The 19,544-nt window shown below is 49.8% G+C and overlaps 1 protein-coding gene across 2 annotated transcripts in view; it reads right to left on the bottom strand.

The window, feature by feature from the left end:
- LOC142571306 (retinol dehydrogenase 12-like) overlaps positions 1 to 19,544 on the bottom strand; it is a 71,645-nt gene that overhangs the window by 44,838 nt on the left and 7,263 nt on the right. The window lies entirely within an intron of this gene.

The following is a 19,544-nucleotide window of genomic DNA, read 5'->3' as shown; positions in this document are numbered from 1 at the left end:
GGAGGCAAGATAACCGATGGTCATTAAGGGTTACAGACAGGACTCCAAAGGAAGGGAAGCGTAACAGGGGGTAGCAGAAAGTTAGGTGGGCGGATGAGATTAAGAGGTTTGCAGGGACAACTTGGCCTCAATTAGTACATGACCGGGGTAGTTGTGGAGGTATGGGAGAGGCCTTTGCCCTGCAGTGGGCGTAACCAAGATAATGATGATGATGATCGTCGTGCGGTCCCTAGACAGAAATACCAGGCTCAAATTTCATGGCTTGCGCGTCGGCTTCTGTTTCCGCAGCGAACACTGCTTCTACTACTTTGTCCTCCTCCTGCGTTTGCCCCGTCACAGAGACCCCGCTCGTCTGGGGTGTGGTGTTATCAGCAAAACCGCCTTTCCACGCGTCGGTAGGGACGACTTCATGATTTGCGTCCTTAATGTCGGCCTGCTTTCGCCCACTAGCGGCTTCCTCGGCGTCTGCTTCTTCCATTCTGAGGTTTGTTTTCGCGTCCTTCTTTGCTTTTCCGGTGATGCTTGCGCATGTGGTTCCCCTCGTTACCTACGACCGTACACAACGGTGGCCGGAATTTGAGTCCACTAAACTACCGCGGCGGGTCCGACAAGCATTGATTCGCTCCGTTCTTTACAAGAATCTTTATGCATTCGCATTCAGCGCAATAATTAAACTATACTGCTTTGTACATGCTACCGACCACCTAACGAGCCATCTGACTTTTGCAATCAACTGCATGATACCATTGAAGGACTCTGATAGTACGCTTGATGAAGTAGTTCAACGATACGCGCGATCTCCCGTATTTGTAATCGGTCATATTAATTAACCGTGAATTATAGATTCAGGAATTTGACATGCAAGAACCTTGATCTGATTATAAGGCACACCGTAATGGTCAAGTTATCCGCCGTAATTTTAGGGGACGTGCCCCAACGAATGGGACATGGACGTTTTTGCATTTCGACCCTCATCGTAATGCTGCCGCCGCGGCCGGGATTCGATCTGGTGACCTCGTGCTTATAGCAACCTGACACCATCGCCACGACGCGGGTAATCATCCTGAAATTGACTCGTGTGTCGCTTTCTCCGCAATCACAGAAAGCCGAAAGCACATATTTCGTTACCTTATTATGCTTTGACTTTAATTTCAGTCAAATGGTTACTGAACCGTCTAGAATAGTCAGAAACTCGGCAATTTAGCCCTCACGATGGCCCCAAACCTAGTGGATGCATTGGTGTACCTCTCTGATATTAGTGATTATTGTTTAATTCACTTCACCCCAACCTGTTGCGTCCCACGTCAAGGTGTTACACGAAAGACTCCTAAATGGTTAACAGTGCACACGGACGGGCACCGAGGGAGGAACAACAGACACACACACGCGCACTTCTCGAGAGTGCAACAAGGAGAGGTGCTTGTCAGAAGGTGTGGATGTCTTGCGGAGGAACGAGCTGCCCGCCTGTAGCCTTCCTGTGAGCCGCGCCGTGTCTACATTTGCGCCAGAATTAAATGTGAGTAGTTCAAGCGGTTAAAGAGGGAGGCCTTGCTGTACTTCCTTTGAGCGAATATAAGTCGAGAGCTATCGAAGCCATTAACACTATGTTCTACAGGCGAAATGTTGTCAAGCTATCCCTTGTCAAGAAAGAGGTCTTATGTCTTTGCGACAGCAGGAAACTCGATACCATTGCGCGCGCTATCGTAACGAAAGAAAACTTAAGCGGGAAAGTCTTCTTTTCAGCAAGAGCATAATATAGGGTTCCCGTTTCGTGCGATTGTTTCCGAGAATGGAGCGTGGCAAAAGCCCTTTGCCATGTTCTTGCAACAGAAACTCAAGTTTCTAACAATAGACGACCTTTTTTTTGTAATTAAGAACTCTGACCAGGTAATTGGATATTTAAGAACTGACAACAAAGTTTTTTCAGCTTTTTCTGTAGATATCAAGGACCTGTTTTACTCGATTCCGCAAAAACAGTTAATGATCTGCTTTCGAAACGCTATTGACAACCATGGTGTAGTCGGCTTTCAGAATGCTGCTGGTATCACTGACGGCGGTTTTTTAGAGCTTTCAAATTTGTATCTGACGTCAACGTTCATTACATTGGAAGATAGGATTTTCATACAAAAAATGGCATCCGCGTCGGTTCATGCAGCGCGCATCTCTTAAGTGACGTTTATCTTGTCTTCTACGAACGCATTTTGAATGAGCGCTTAGAAGTGGTGAATGTGAAACCCGTTTTTAGGTACGTGGACGACTATCTCATCTTTTTAAAATGTCAAGTAGCCAACTTTCAAGGAATTGTATCGCGTGTTCTGGACTTTCTTAGCGAGTGTCTGTAGCCACTGTCATTAACGCATGAAATTCTGGTGGATGACTCGCACAGGTTTCTTGAGGTTTCATTTCACCGAAACACATGTTTTGCTGGTTGTTTGAGCCGAGGGCCTGTAAACGGCTGCTCCGGTACACCTCCAAACACACAAAGCTTGTCAAAATCGGCATATTATTGTCTTGTTTAAGAAATTATTTCCTCAAGTCGTGTTTTCATTTGGCAGAGAGCAGTTTTTTTTGCTCAGGTTTCTCGCCTGGTGTCGGCTGGCTATCCGCTTCATCTGCTCGTATCCGTGGCTCGTTGGTTGCTCAAAGAATTAAAGCGGGGTGACAAGGACAGACAGTTGATAAAAAAAAAGCAAGAAAGGTTCGAAAGCACAGAATCGCACAGAATCTCAAGAAATAGGTATGCGTGCTGGTGTGGACATTATCTTCTCTGCCCCCAACAAACTTTCAAAATATTGTTCGACGATCAATCCTGATGCCAGAAAGAAAGCAGAATGACCAGTAAATCACATGGAGCAGTTTTTTTTTAATTGCGAGCAAGGCGTAATTTACTCGCTCCCTTGGACTGTGCGAAAAAGTATATCGGCCAGTCTGGTATGTCTGTCAACGACAGGCTATAGGGAGCGTAAGAATCTGTACTTGTAAACAGGTCTACGGGGATTGTACAGTGATTAAGAAGGATTGTACAGTGATCAAGAAAGAAAATGATAAGCTGACACGTGAAGCGACCGAAGCTTAGCAATTAGGATGATTTACCAACTAGGCCACCAAGCCATCCTTGTACACGAAAGATAACAAGAAATTAAAGCACAGCTAACTACGCACTGATTAACAGAGAATTTGAAATGTTTATTTATGAGTATATGCCTGGCTTTTTTTTTTGTACAGGACAGTCGAACAGGACCAGAACGTTTTTTTTTAAATAGAAATAGCATGCTTGGTTGACAGATGCATCCCTATTCAAGCCTAACAATACAAGCGAGGATCGCGCGGGTCCACAGCAGAATTGAAAAGTCTTCTTTACAAGATGGAGTGAATTTTTCGGCAAGCTATACATTCGAACAATAGCATGTGCTTATGCGGCTTACGGTAACGTTCTTTCCGAGTATCGCACTGCTATAAGAAAAGCCACTGAGAACAATTAGCCATTCTCTGCCTGCAGTGCTGACTACCAGTAACCCGTCTAACAGTGGCGTACCAACTATTTCTGCAGTGAGGGGTGCGGGACAACTCGCAAACGAGCTGATTGTCCCCTCCCCATCTCCCTCTCTCTACATATAGGCATATATTGCTAGGGGATAGTATTTCCCTTGACGAAGAGCCGAGCAGTAAGGTGGAGGAGGAGTGGAGGAGGAGGAGGAGGAGTGGAGGAGTAAGGTGGTGGAGGTGGACGTTCCCTGTACCTCGTCACGGAGCTTTGCAGTGGACGGTACGTCGAGCCTTCTTTCATGGCTCCCGGCGACGACAACCCGACTCCGCCGGCTCCGACACCCGTGATCCTGGCGTATTCTCGGCAAAAGATGGGGAAGACGTCGAGGACTGGATCAGCCTGTACGAACACGTCAGCCGCAATAACCGGTGGGACCCTACTATCATGCTCGCCAACGTAGTCTTTTACCTCGGTGGCACACCTCGAGTTTGGTATCGGGCGCACGAAGATGAGCTGACCAGTTGGGATTCTCTTAAGCAAAAGCTTCGAGACTTGTTCGGCAACCCCTACGGTCACCAGCTTGCCGCGTAGAAGGCGGTTTCCGGTTGTGTGCAGACGTCAACGGAGCCCTACATCACGTACATTCAGGACGTCTTGGCTCTATGCCGCAAAGTTGACGCACACATGACTGAGTCCGACAAGGTCTCCCACATCCTCAAAGGCATTGCCGATGACGCCTTGAACTTGCTCGTATTTAACAACGTGGCGACGGTGGATGCAGTTAAATAAGAGTGCCGCCGCCTGGAACTCGCTAAAAGCCGACGTATCGACCAACAGTTTGCCCGTCTGCCCAACACCCCAGCGACATCTTCCTGGGCCGACGCTCCGCGTCCCAACAAAACTGGCGATGTTACCAGGATTGTCCGGCGTGAGATCGAGGCCGCCTATCCGGCTGAGTTCGACTCCAGCCCCTCCAATGCACCTGCAGTCACTGTTTCCCTGATCCAGGCAGTTGTCCGCCAGGAGTTCCCCAACATGGTTATTCACACCATGTGCTCGGCCGATCGCCCAGATACCCACCCGGCTTCTTCGATTCCACCCCGTCCCGCACCTTCTTACCCACCACTTTTTAGCAACCCCTCTGAATGGCGCACTGCAGACGACAAGCCAATTTGTTTTCACTGCCATCGAATTGGGCACATTTCTCGGCACTGTCGCAGTCGCTGGAGTTCCCTGAACCAGTCTACATATACTGCCTACTCTCGCCCCTCAGGTGGCCTTTCTCGTCCCTATGCTGCCCGCTCAGATAACGCCGCCGCTGATTCTCCTGCACCGAACCGCCCCTATTCTCGTTCGCCTTCGCCCCAACGACGACAATCTCGCTCCCCCGAGCCCCGTCGCTCCTATTCACTGACTCCCTTCGGACGCCGCTCCCAGCCGCAAAACTAGACAATGCAGCGCCTCGAGGTGACGCTGCATTGCTCCCTACGCCGCCAAATCCTCTCCTGACGTTGCGCACTCATCTGAACCTTCTTGACGTGCAAGTCGACGGTGTTCCTGTATCTACTCTCATAGACACTGGGGCGCATTTGTCTGTGATGAGCGCTGACCTTCGTAACCGGCTGAGGAAAATAATCACGCCCGCCACGACGACTGTTGTCAGTGTCGCCAATGGCGGAACAGCCCCTGTAATTGGTATGTGTGCCGCCCGCGTCTCCTTCGCCGATCGCTCCACTACCGTGCTATTCACAGTCATCGCTCACTGTCCCCACGACACCATCCTCGGCCTAGACTTCCTCTCCGCACATTCTGCTCTCATCGATTGCTCCGCCAGTACTCTCTACCTCGACCTGCCTGTTCTGGATCCCGCTGAACAACACCCTACTCGCCTCAGTTCCGTCGACTTGGTTCGCTTGCCACCTTCGGCACTGACTTACGCTGACTTCGTGTCATCCCCACCAGTGCCCGACGGTCACTACATCGCGGCTCCTATGCAAGACGTCCTCTTTACACACGGGATCACACTACCTCATACAATTTTATCTATTGAATTGCGTCTGCCTGCCAGTGGTCAATTTTGGCTTGACGACACAAGTGCTGCAACGTGGGATGTCTCTGGCCCAACTTTGGTCATTCGAGGATCACTCTGTAGCATCGATTTCAGTAGACGACAATTCAACCGATCCTCCTCGACCATCGCAGTCGGCAACTTGTAGCATCGCCAACTTACAGAAAATGATTGCACCCGACATGCCGCCCGAACACGCTCGTACGCTCTACCGCGTTCTGATTTCCTACCAAGATATTTTTGACTTTAACGATCGTCCTTTGGCCCAAACAACAGCTGTTAAACATCGCATTAATACCGGCGATGCCCCTCCTATTCATCGCCGCCCGTATCGAGTATCCCCGGCTGAGCGTCAAGTTATTCACACCGAAGTTCGCAAAATGCTTGCCAAGAACATTATTGAACCGTCATGTAGTCCGTGGGCGTCACCTGTCGTGCTGGTAAAAAACAAGGATGGCTCATGGCGCTTTTGCGTGGATTATCGGCACCTTAACAGGGTTACCAAAAAGGACGTGTATCCCCTACCTCGGATTGATGACGCTCTTGACTGCCTCCCCGGTGCTCGCTATTTCTCTTCTATTGACCTTCGCTCCGGCTATTGGCAGATTGCCGTGGACGATCTCGACCGCGAGAAGACTGCCTTTGTAACACCCGACGGTCTTTATCAATTCAAGGTGATGCCGTTCGGCCTATGTAACGCTCCTGCCACTTTTGAACGCATGATGGACTCCCTTCTTCACAGTTTCAAATGGTCCACATGCCTGTGCTACTTGGACGACATTATAGTATTCTCCTCAACATTCGCTACGCACCTCCAGCGCCTCTCAGCAGTCCTGGACGTTTTTCGGCGAGCCGGTCTGCAACTCAACGCATCGAAGTGCCAATTCGGCCGTCGCCAGATTACCGTCCTTGGACATCTCGTTGACGCGAACGGAGTGCAACCGGACCCAGGCAAGATCCATGTTGTTACGCGCTGCCCTGTTCCGAAGTGTGTCAAGGATGTGCGCAGCTTCATCGGCCTTTGCTCGTACTTCCGCCGTTTCGTGGAAAATTTCACGGCCATAGCACGACCACTAACCGAGCTTTTGAAGAAAGACGCCCCTTTCCAGTGGGGCGATAACGAGTCCTCTGCATTCTCGCTTCTAATTGACATTCTCATAACGCCTCCCGTTCTGGCCCATTTCGATCCTTCTGCGCCTACCGATGTCAGTACTGATGCCAGAGGTCATGGAATTGGCGCTGTACTGGCACAACGCCAACGTGGCCACGACCGTGTTATCGCATACGCCAGCAGGCTCCTCTCGCCCGCGGAGCGCAACTATTCCATCACTGAGCGTGAGTGTCTGGCCCTAGTATGGGCGGTTGCGAAGTTCCGCCCATACTTATATGGCCGACCCTTTTCCGTTATCACAGACCATCACGCGCTTTGTTGGTTACGCTCATTGAAAGACCCTACAGGAAGGCTTGGTCGACGGGCCTTAGGCCTCCAAGAATATTCGTATGCTGTCACCTACAAATCTGGTTGACTACACAAGGACGCTGACTGCCTGTCTCGCTACCCGGTAGACTAGCCTCACGACGCCGACAGTAGTACCACCATCGGCATTTTCTGTGTGTCTGCCTTCGCTAACATCGCCGATGAGCAGTACCGAGACCTATCGCTGCGAGTACTCATTGAGCGTCTGCGCTCTACACTTACCGACGCATCCGTTCGCCGATATGTCCTCCAGGGCGGCATTCTGTACCGAAGGAACTTCCTCCTTGATGGCCCTGATCTTCTTCTTGTCGTGCCAAAACATCTACGACAGACTGTGCTCTTTGAGATGCATGACGCACCCACTGCAGGACATCTTGGGCTAAACCGCACGTACGACCGCGTCCGCCGCCGCTTCTATTGGCCTGGTCTCGCTCGCTCCGTCCGACGCTATGTTGCTGCCTGTGATCCCTGCTAGCGTCGGAAAACACCTCAGGTGCTACCTGCCGGTCATCTCCAGCCAATCACCGTCCCTGTGGAACCGTTCTTTCGTGTTGGATTAGACCTCCTCGGTCCCTTTCCCACGTCATCCTCTGGGAACAAATGGGTAGCCGTCGCAACTGATCACGCCACCCGATACGCTATCACGCGGGCTCTCCCTACCAGTCGTGCCACTGACGTCGCGGACTTTCTCTTGCGTGATATTATCTTAGTGCATGGCGCCCCGCGACAGGTGCTTACTGACCGTGGTCGTAACTTCCTCTCGAAAGGTATCGCCGACATTATGCGTTCCTGCTCTATTCAACACAAGCTGACTACCTCATACCATCCTCAAACCAATGGCCTGACAGAGCGGTTAAACCGTACTCTTACCGACATGCTGACCAAGTACGTTTCAAAGAGATCACCACGACTGGGACGTTGCCCTTCCTTACGTCACATTTGCTTATAATTCTTCCCGGGACGACACCGCCGCATTTTCTCCATTTTATCTACTCTACGGTCGCGAACCGACCTTGCCCCTTGACACGGTACTTCCTCCTGCTGCGACCTCAACAACCGAGTATGCGCGCGACGCCATCGCCCTCGCCGACCATGCACGCCAGCTTACCCGTGCTCGACTGACGGACTCGCAAACTACGCAGCAGCGTCAGTAGAACGCCCGCCACCGTGACGTAAAGTTTCCGCCTGGTGCACTCGTGCTCCTGTGGTCGCCCTCTCGTCACGTCGGACTTTCAGAAAACCTCCTTTCGCGATACACAGGGCCCTCCGGCGTGCTGCGCCAGGTGACGCCTGTGACGTACGAAATTCCTCCTGTGAGCTCAACCTCGTCATTTACTCTGGCATTTACTGATGTCGTGCACGTCAGTAGGCTCAAGAGCTACTACACTGCTTCAGAGTCCGGCCTTTAGTCGCTCCAGGACCGCGCTTTTGCCGCCGGGGGTAGTGGATAGTACGGGATAGTATTTCCAATGACGAAGAGCCGAGCAGTAAGAAGATGACGACGACGATTGGAAGCTGGCGCGGGCTGTTGCCTCTTGGCCGACTGCGGCGTATTGCCGTGTAAATATACTTGTAAATAGCTTTTCGTCGGTGTCTTCCTACGTAGCAATATCATCAGCCTATACGTACAGCACGGCGCCCCATCAACTCGCCCGTAACCCCTGGCGAAGGTCGGTTTTCGGGCCCACGTGATTCACCGTGTTGCTTCAGAAATAGGTCTGTGCCTGTTAACTATAAAAATAACAAGCATACGCATTTCCCGGTTCTTTCTCTTATTGTTAAGTAATTCGCAATATATGTACAGATATATAGTCCGGTTTCTGGCTATTATGTCGAAATTTGCGCTTCTTTGAATGCACCTATGCTCCTCTACACGCACGCACGCACGCAGATATATAGAGAATGTTTTCTTTAGCTGCCGTGTTGGCAGATAGCTTAAATCTAACCCTTGATTCTAATTACTGTGTGAGGCGGCCATTACTTCTGAAAGAAATCAAGACGCTGAATTGAATAAGTAACATAGTTAGAGTAATTACATATTTAATTTATCATTTTACGGCACATATTTTCATCCACGAATTGTTGTAGCTGGTGAGTTCGCAAGGTGTACCCACTTGGAACGAATTTGCTTCAGTTTCGAGATATTAATCATCAATGTGTCTGATGAAATGCATTGGCGTTACAGTTACTTTTCTATGAAAACGCTGTTTTATGCATGGAAGCTCAAAAGTAAGTAAAAAGTAAGTAAGTGAAAGTAAAAGCAAATCTAAAAAATTACTACCCCTCGCCTCTCCAACCCTACCAGTTCTTTCTGCTACTTAATCAACGGAGCAATAGAGTATGTCTCAACATATAAATACCTCGAAGTTGAAATAACCAGTAATTTATCGTGGTATCGACACAATAGTACCTACGTTACCGAGAGTGCAAATCGGGCCCTGCTATACCTTCGCAGAAATTTTAACCAAGCAATTTCACCTCTTAAACTACTGACATAGCAAACAATTATTCACCCAAAAGTATAATATGCTGCATCAATATGGAATCCGCCCTGAAAAGAGTTAAACGCCGTTTTATACTCTGTCCAAAACCAGTATGTTCGATTTATTCTCTCTTTTGCGCGGTTAAACACAAGGTCGCGGGATCAAGGGCGCTATAACGTAAAACTATTCCAAACTTTTCTATTCCGATTCTACAATCAGCCCACCGGGATTGGTCAACAACTTTTTTGGACCATCTCCACTTCACCTGTCTGTCACGCGACGTCACGAAAACCGCGATAGCTCCCCATCTGATATGACGTGTACACACTGATTATGCATAATTTGACCGAACAAAACAAAAATAGTTATTTCTGATTCGACGCGTTTTTGCCATTAGCCCTCGGCTATTCGTCAAAAGTTTTCGGGCTGCACCCACTTCACCTGCCTCTCACGCGACGTCACAAAACCGCAAAAACTCACCGCGTCAAAGTGACGTGTACGCGAGAAATATGCATTAATATGCCGAACAAAATTGAATTTGCTTCTGAATAGCCGCAGGCTGCCCCATTCCGAAAGGAATAAAAGATGGCTGTCGCCGATCGCTCCGGCACTGGCTACTCGTCCTTAACGCAGAGCATCGTTTTATTTGCGTGTAATAAAACGTTTTGCATGGCCGTGTAACATTTTCGGGAACGTTCGGCACGTTTATGACCTCGTTCTGCTAACTGTTCTTTGCTTAGGATCCGTTTTAGCGTCATTCTTAAGCTTCCGTTGCATGCCGACGCGATGGTCGACGAGCCACCGCAAGCTAAGTAAGAGAAAGCGGACCAATCGCAGACGCTGGTACCACTCTCTTCATCCGGTTATCAATAATCAGTGCAGCGGCACGGCCCCATCGAATCCTTTTCCACTTGAGCATGCTCCTCGCCTCTTGTGAGCCAATTAGATAAGACAAGCCGCTCAGTGCAGGCAATGTTATTCGTTTTTCAACTAAACAAAGGTTACCTCCTACGAACGAGGAAAGCGTTTGATTGGTTTGTTCAGACAACCCTGTGGGTGACTGCCCGATGCTTGCGTCGGCGGTTACGTAAATTTGACGTCAGGAAATTGGAATAAAAACATATTGGAATAGTTTTACGTTATACGACCCCAAGTTCCGGCCGCGGCGGCCGCATTTTGATGCGGGCGAAATGCAAGAACACCCGTGTACTTAGATTTAGGTGCGCGTAAAAAATCCCAGGTTGTCAAAATTAATCCGGAGTCCCGCACAATGGCGTGCCTCATAATCAGGTTGTGGTTTCGACACGTAAATTTGCCCCATAATTTAATTAAGTAAAGTTACTCTCGTGGATTGCAATCTAACTTCGAGCGTCACTTTAATAAAATCTTCGCTTTGCCTTCCGACCTGGCAATTCGTGGAAAAATTTCTCGCCTTTTTTTTTTTCAACACATTTTCTTTCGCAACCAAACCCGACAGCGTGATTTCATTTCAGAATCATCCTCTTTGTCATCACGCGTGGACCACTTCAACAAAGTAGCCCTTCCTTTATGTCGCACGAACATTTTCTTATATTCGTTCTTGCCAAAGACAATTAAACATCGGAATAATTTTCCCCCTTCCGTTCCTACCACAGAAGATAGCAAGTTATTGACGACTGCCATTACGAACGTCTTTTCTAATTAGATGCACTTGATTTTCTGTTTCTAACTTTTACAACTATCATGTAACACATCCCTTCTGAAACGCCCTTTAGGCTTCACAGGGTCCTAATTAATAAATTTTAAAAAAGATTGCCGTTTCACCCAAAAGTCCAACGATCGATTGCGATAGCAACTTAGTGGACGGCTATACGAAGTAAGAATAGTAGATTCATCGGCCGTGTAAACTAGTAAACATAGGTGTATTAACTAAATTAAGAAGCGTGGCGTCACGCGCTCACAAGCAAACAATAACGCATCTCACTCGATGACCGCGGAAACACGCTGTCACAACGTTGGAGGGAGGAAGTACGGCAGCAGCAGCGATCGAACTGACCTTCGTGCTCCGTCTCGCATCACCCTCCCCCACAACGCGAACTAAGCCGCGAAAGCACAGCGTACGGCGGGCCCCGTCGCAGATGGATTCCGAGACACGGCGGCCGGGCGCGCGAGGCCGCCCGGCGCGCCCCCCTTTCCCAACCTCCCACCGAAGCCTTGCGCGCGACTGAAGACTGCGGGCTTCCTCCCTACTTGCCTCCCTTGCGTGCGTGGGATTGAGCCACGATCGCCGGCAAACCCTCGCATGCTTTTACTCGCACATACAGCATACGGCGCGCGGCGACGATTTTATCGCCCTCGGACTTTATACGGAACCTCACGGCGACGGCAATGGCAGAAATGCGCCTGGAGTGTCCATATTGTCACATACGAGTTTGTGCCCCTGTGAACAAAAGGACGTTCGAAGGTGAAGAGGAGGTTGAAGTGTCTCGACAATCGGTAGAATTTATCAGTGCCTGTGATCCCATCTTTTGGAGCCTCCATTATTGGGTTCAGTCACAAAAATGTTTGCTTGGCAATCCAAAATTACCTAATTTAAACCAATCGATTTCCATGTTAGACTGATCGTTCTCTCCCCCCCCACCATTTTTATTTAGTTCTTATCTATAATTATTACTATTCTTATTTGTATACCCGGTTTTCTTGTGATTAATTTTTTTCTCTCCAAACACAAAACGCCTACTTTTAAACTCCAATGTTCAAATTTTTAACTCCCTTACTATTATTTTTGCACCTGATTTAACTACCCAATTGATGGCCAATCCCCCACTGTGGGTATGTGCCACGGCCACCCAGGACAACAACAGCAACATGGTGTTACCCTGGCTGCTGAGCTACAACCTTCTAACTGTATATACTGTAAATAGATATATTTTCTCCCCGACACATTTTGGTGGATGTGCGGGGTACTCTCGCCGCAAGCCGGCCCTAGATCTTCGCAGCGGGAAGGAAGGAAGGAAGGAAGGAAGGAAAGCTTTTTTTTTATCCTGCAAGTACTGATAATTAATCACTAAGCGGGCCGCTCCCACGTCGGGACCGGAAGGCCAAGCCTCACCGCCACGTCGTGAGCCTGCTGGACAGCTCAGAATTGTTCATCCAGGTCCGGGCTGCGAAGTGCAGCCTCCCACCTGGACGCATCCTTGATCGCCGAGTCTTCAATTCTTTCGCAAGACCAGAGCATGTGTTCGAGCGTGACTAAAGGACCACAATCTTGGCAATAAGGCTCTGTATATGTCTCCGGATAAAGCATGTTCAATCTCCGTGGGCAAGGATAAGTGCCAGTCTGTAGTAAGCGTAATGTAAGTGCCTGAGCCCTGTTTAGTTTAGGATGCGGGAAACTGTAAACCCTACGATTAAGAAGGTAATACTTCGTGATTTCATTGTATGTGGAAGGGCAGTCTCTGTTCTCGGGGAGTACCGCCACGCCGTTGCGCGGGGCAGAGCGGAGGGTAAGATCTCGCGCTGCCTCATGAGCGGACTCATTGAAATTCAGAGAGGTTCCCTCGATCATCCCAAGGTGAGTAGGGAACCAACATAAGTAGTGTTGAGAGATCTCACATGTCTGCATAATTTAAAAGCAACCTTAGCCACCGAGCCCTTTTCAAAGGCCCTAACGGCCGACTTTGAATCGCTCTATACAGAAGTCCTGCGTCTGTCAGCCAGGGCGAGCGCAATAGCCGCTTGCTCCGCGACCTCTGGCCTATCAGCCCGAGCGGTAGCAGCGTTAACGACACTGCCCTCATTGTCCACGGCAACTATGGTAAACACCTTTCTCTCCTCGTTAAAAGAAGCATCGACGAAGCCAACCTTCTGATTCTCATCACGAATGAGTCTCAGCAGGCAAGCTCCCCTGGCCTTTCCTCTACCAACACTTCGCTCCGGATGCATGTTCCTGGGAACAGGCTTGACGTGATACCGATTACGGACCTTCAAGGGAATACCGACATGAAGCTGCGAAATCTTCTCCTGAGCAACACCCAACTCTCTCAGAATCTGCCGACCCGTGCTAGTCGTAGAGAGACGCACCATCTGCGTCCTCTCCTGAGCTTCAGCTATCTCATCCAAGGTATTATGAATTCCCAGCTGGAGAATTCGGTCGGTGCTGGTGCACATTCGCACTCCCAACACTTTCTTCGTGACCTTCCTAATCTGCGTGTCAAGCTTCTCCTTCTCCGATGGTTTCCACTTGTGCATGGCCGCCACATAAGTAAAGTGACACAATACAAATGCGTGCATAAGTCTAATAAGACAAACCTCCTTGAACCCCGTCTGCCTGTTGGTCACCCTCTTCACTAGGCGTACCACATTTTCTGTCTTGGCAATGATCTTCTGGAGCGTCAGCGTGTTGGCGCCGTTCGACTCAATAATCATCCCCAGAACCCTGATCTTATCAACCCTAGGTATGAGATCGCCATTTCTTGTACGAAGCTGAATGCTCAGATGGTCCACGGGGATCCATCCCCTTGGCTTGGGTCCCCTTCTAGTGGGACTGTACAGCAACAGCTCCGACTTGGAGGGGGAGCACCTTAACCCCGTCGGGTCCAAATAATTCTCAATTACATCTACTGCCTCCTGCAGAACACTTTCGATGTAGCTCTCACTACCACCGGGACACCATATGGTCACGTCATCTGCATACATGGTGTGCCTAATCCCCTCAATCTCCAAGAGGTTCTTGGTCAATCCGACCATGGCCAGATTTGACAATGTGGGCGAGATGACGGCTCCCTGAGGAGTGCCCCTGTCTCCAAGATTTAACGTCTTTGTCTCCAGCTCCGCAACCTTCAAGGTAGCCTTCCTGCCTGACAGGAAGGACCTGACAAAGTCATGAAAGCGCGCGCCGAGGCCAAGATCCGAAATGGTCTTAAGAGTATAAGAGTGCCGAACGTTGCCAAAAGCCTTCTCCAGGTCCAGCCCGAGGATGGCCTTAACGCCCCTTCCATCTCCACCAATGACCTGATGCTTGATGAACTTCATTGCGTCTTCAGTCGACAGCCCGGCCCGAAAACCAATCATAGTGTGTGGGTAGACCTTCGCAGCGGGAGTCACATCGGTTCCACTGTTATGGCTACTGACGTCGCCACTCGGGCACCTACGGAAGTAGTGCTAGCCCAGCTACGTAACCCGGTAATTTTCATCGGCACTGGCAAGGTCGACGTCTAAGATTGGCTGACGTCGTATGAACGCGTCGGTAAGCACAACAAGTGGGATGCCACACTTTTGCTGGCCAACGCGATTTTTTTTATTTGTGAAGAACCGCGTAGGTATGATTCGAGACGCACGAAGCCGGCATCGGAAGCTGGGACTCCTGCAAGGAAAAGCTACGCGACCTTTTCGGAAGACCGGTGGGACGTCAAATGGAGGCCAAGCAAAAGCTAGCGTCTCGTGCCATCGACCGAATCATACGTCGAGTATATTCAAGACGTTCTGGCTCTCTGCTGTAAAACGCACGCAGACATGCTGGAGGCCGATAAGGTTGGACACATATTAAAGGGCATCGCGGGCGATGCGTTCAACCTCCTGCTTTGCAGGAACTGCTCAACGGTTGAGTCCATCACTAAGGAATGCCAGAATTTTGAGCAAGCGAAGAGCAAACCCATCGTAGAACGCTTCGACCGACTTCCGAATACGGCTGCTACTTCCTCCTGCAACGACCCTCCGGTGTCACATTACGACCCTCCGGCGTCACATCCGCCTACAACGCAAAGCTTGAGACAGGTGATCCGTCGCGAACTTGAAGCTATGGCTCCAAGTTCTCACTGCCCCCATATGCATTACAACATAACCATCTTGCTCATTGAAGCTACTATTGTCCGCCAAGAAATTGCAAACATGGACATCCAGTCTGCCGTCCGCCCACGTCTCCCATCCCTACCGCACCTGTCACTACCTCTGCTGCACCTCGAAAGTCAGTCGTTGCCGAATCGATATCGGAACTCTTCTGAGTGGCGAATACCGGATGACAGGCCAATTTGCTTTGCTTGCTCCCGGGTCGGTCACACCTCCCGCCACTGCCGTAGTAGACTCTGGTACTTCTCGCCTCGACTATATGTTGATCGCCGCTTCGACCCTGACCCTCGGCCTCTATCATCCCTCTCTGAACCATATAATGCCGGCCTTCCACCTCGGGGAAACACCATTAGCCGCTCGCCCTCGGCGCAATGCCGTCAGTCCCGTTCGCCCACACCTCGTCGTCCTTCATCCCCGTCCTACGCGGGCCGCTTCTCGGGAAACTAAGCAATGCAGCCCCCGGAGCTGCTGCTGCATTGACGACTCGGACTGCAAAACCTCTGCTGACCCCTGCTGCTCGACCGAACCTTGTCGAAATTTTTGTTGGTGATGTACCCGTTCAAGCCGTCATCGATACTGGAGCTCAGGTGTTGGTTATGCGATCAGATCTTTGTAGCCGTCTCCGTAAAGTCCTGACACCTGCGTAGTCGCCTGCCGTCCGAGTAGCTAATGGCAGTACAACAGCCGTGATGGGAATGTGCACCGCCCGTGTTACCATTGCCGGCCGTCCAGTGTTAGTCCTGTTCACTGTACGGGCCGAGTGTCCCCACGTAGTGATTCTTGGAATAGACTTTCTTACTGGCCATTCAGCACTTATTGACTGTGCAACTGGCACCCTTGGCCTTGAGCTGCCCCATTACTTTGCCGACCCGACCGACGACCACAAGTCCCGCCTTCGTTCTACTAAATTTGTTCGACTGCAACCTGACGCTGCGATTTACGTCATGTCGCCTTCTCCCCCACTTCGATATGGTCCTTACGTAGTGTCTCCACTTTGCGACGTCCTCCTGGCCCGCCAAATAGCACTACCAAGCTCAATTGTAACTCCTATCAACAATCAAGCGTGGATTCTTCTTCTGAACTTTGGTTCGTGTCTGCAAGAGCTTCCTGAGGGTGTATGTCTTGCTGTCCCGTCCCCTTTGGAAGACTGTGGAGTAACTGCTCTTACGCCGAACCACGATTCGACACTGCTGCAGCTTCTGCCCCTCTTACTTCACCCAACGACAAGTTTACACCAATAATAGCTACTGATTTACGACCTACTTATGCCGACGCCCTTCGCCGTATTCTAATGTCCTATGAAACAAGAGATTATACCCCGTCTGCGGTGAAAAGGCAGATATACTACGCGCTTATTCATTCCCGGCTATGGTACTGTTTTTCGTATGATCAACAACGACTAAGACCAACCTAGACTGTCTTTTTTCCTTGCAAAAGCGAGCGGTGCGTGCAATCTGAAATTTAGAACTTTCGGAAGACACTACACCCATTTTTAAATCATATAAGTCACTGCCCATACATAAATTGTATGAATATAAACTGGTCCTATTAATTTTGCATCAGCACCGAACAACACTTTTCCAAACCAAATATCAAGTGAAACCTGGTCCGTACTGCCTACGAAAGAATTTAATACCCAGGTGACGTTCCCGTATAAAATGTGGCGATACCAGACTTTCTTAACGAATATCCGGAAATAGCTGAAGCACTCGTTGGAGCTACCTCGGTGCAGACTTTCAGAAAAATGGTCTGAAATTTTTTTCTTGATAAAGACCAAAAATCTTGCGGGACTGATCCTAGTTGGTTTCCGCTTACTCTGTGAGTCTTTGCTTTTCATTGTGAAAGTCCGATGTATTTTCTGTACCCGGGCGACTGCAGCTTCGTCATACATGTATCATGTATCTTATTGTATTTGTATTTATGTTATTGATGTAAAAAAGAAAGAAAGAACAGTTATTGATGTCTAAGTTTTACCGTGTCTCAATTTGCCGCTTCTCTATTCTATACTTTTTGTTATTAATTTATGTGCTTGCGTGACCGCAGCTGCCAAGGGCGGCGAGGCCCAGTCAGGAATGTTCAGTGCCTTTTGTCGCGTCCCCCGAGGCATTTTTGTAAGGAATGTCTTCAATAAATGAGTAAAGAAAGAAAGAAAAGAACATCTTTGATTTTGGCAATCGCCCGCTAGGTCGAACCCGTGCCGCCACCCATCCGATCCACACTGGTGAGGCTGCTACACCGGCGGCCCCGCCGTGCGTCTGCGGCTGAACGCCAGGTGATCCAAACGGAGGTGGACAAAACGCTCTCCAAAGATATAATCGAGCCTTCCTGCAGTCCGTGGGCGTCACCTGTCGTTTTGGTTAAAAAGAAGGACGATATCTGGAGATTTCGTATCGATTACCGTGACCTCATTAAGATAACCGAAAAGTACGTGTACCCGCTTCCGCGTATTGATGACGCGCTGGATTGCTTACATGGTGCCAGTTATTTTTCATCGATTGATTTGCGCTCTGGCTACTCGCAAATCGCAGTAGATGAACGAGATCGCGAAAAGACCGCTTTCGTCACCCCAGATGGTCTCTACCAATTCAAAGTGATGCCTTTCGGACTGTGTAATGCCCCTGCTACTTTCGAGCTTAGGTTGACTCTCTGCTGCGCGGATTCAAATGGAGCACATGCTTCTGATACCTTGATGACGTCATTGTTTTTTCACCGACCTTTGAGAGCCACCTCCACCGACTTTCAGCTATCCTCGCTGTTCTTCGACGAACTGGCCTATAACTCAATCTTGCAAAAGACCATTTCGGCCAAAGCCAAATACGAGTACTTGGTCACTTGGTTGACGCTGCTGGCGTCCAGCCTGATCCTGATAAATTTCGTGCCGTTGGTGAGTTTCCACTTCCACGTTCTTCTACCGATGTCCGAAGTTTCCTAGGGCTGTGCTCGTATTTTCGGCGATTTATTCAGAACTTTGCCTAAATCGCTCGTCCTCTCCAGGCCTCCTCAAAAAGGACACCACTTTTCGTTGGGGACCCGACCAGGCTGCAGCATTTTAAACTCTTATCAGTCGCCTTATCAATCCACCTATGTTGGGTCATTTTGATCCACATGCGTACACAGAAGTTCGCACTGATGCCAGCGGCCATGGCATTGGCGTTATCTTGTCCCAACGACAGCGGGACACCAATCGCCTGATCGCGTATGCTAGCCATCTTCTTTCAGCACCAGAGCGCAACTACTCCATTACAGAACGTGAATGCTTGGCCCTTATTTGGTCCATTGCTAAGTTCCGCCCTTACCTGTTCGGTCGCCATTTCACCGTCGTGACAGATCATCATGCCTTGTGTTGTCTATCCTCACTCAGAGACCCGACAGGCTGTCTTGGCTGCTGGGCTTTACGCCTGCAAGGGTACACCTTTTACGTGTCCTACAAATCTGGGCGGCTACATAAGGAGGCTGACTGCCTCTCCCGCTATCCTGTCGGCCCTCTCGATGGCACCGAAACCGATAGATACCTGCGTTTTGTCGATCTCCGACTTCTCACGCATCGCCGACGAGCAGCGTCGTGACCCATATTCGCGATCCTTCATCGAACGCCTTACCTCGGAGCAACAGGACGTTTCCCTCCGTTTGTTTTTTCTCCAGGACGGGACCTTATACCGGCGCAATAAGAATTAACAAGATGCTGAACTGCTTCTCATCGTTCCCCAGCACCTGAGCTCAACAATTCTCTCGCAGTTACATGATGTGCCCATTGCTGGTCATTTGGTTGTCTCCCGTACATACGACGGTGTGCGCAGGCGATTTTTCTGGCCTAGGCTATTTCGCTCTGTTCGAAGCTACGTCGCTGCCTGCGAACTTTGCGAACGCCGCAAGAAGCCTCCACTGACTCCCGTTGGGCGCCTTCAGCCTATAGATATCCCCAGTGAGCCATTTTACCGCGTCGGCCTCGACCTGCTTGGCCCATTTCCAACTTCGTCCTTGGGCAACAAGTGGGTGGCCGTTGCGACAGACTATACCACGCGTTATGCCATAACGCGGGTCCTCACTACGAGCTGTGCAACTGATGTGGCTGATTTTCTCCTCCATGAAGTGATCCTCCATCATAGTGCCCCACGTCAACCACTCACTGATAGAGGCCACTGTGTTCTTTCTAAGGTTGTCGACGACCTCCTTCGCTCTTGCTCCACGTCCCACAAGTTCACG

This window comes from Dermacentor variabilis, chromosome 2, assembly GCF_050947875.1.
Source record: "Dermacentor variabilis isolate Ectoservices chromosome 2, ASM5094787v1, whole genome shotgun sequence".
Classification (NCBI taxonomy): domain Eukaryota; kingdom Metazoa; phylum Arthropoda; class Arachnida; order Ixodida; family Ixodidae; genus Dermacentor; species Dermacentor variabilis.
This window is presented reverse-complemented; position numbering and strand designations above follow the sequence as displayed.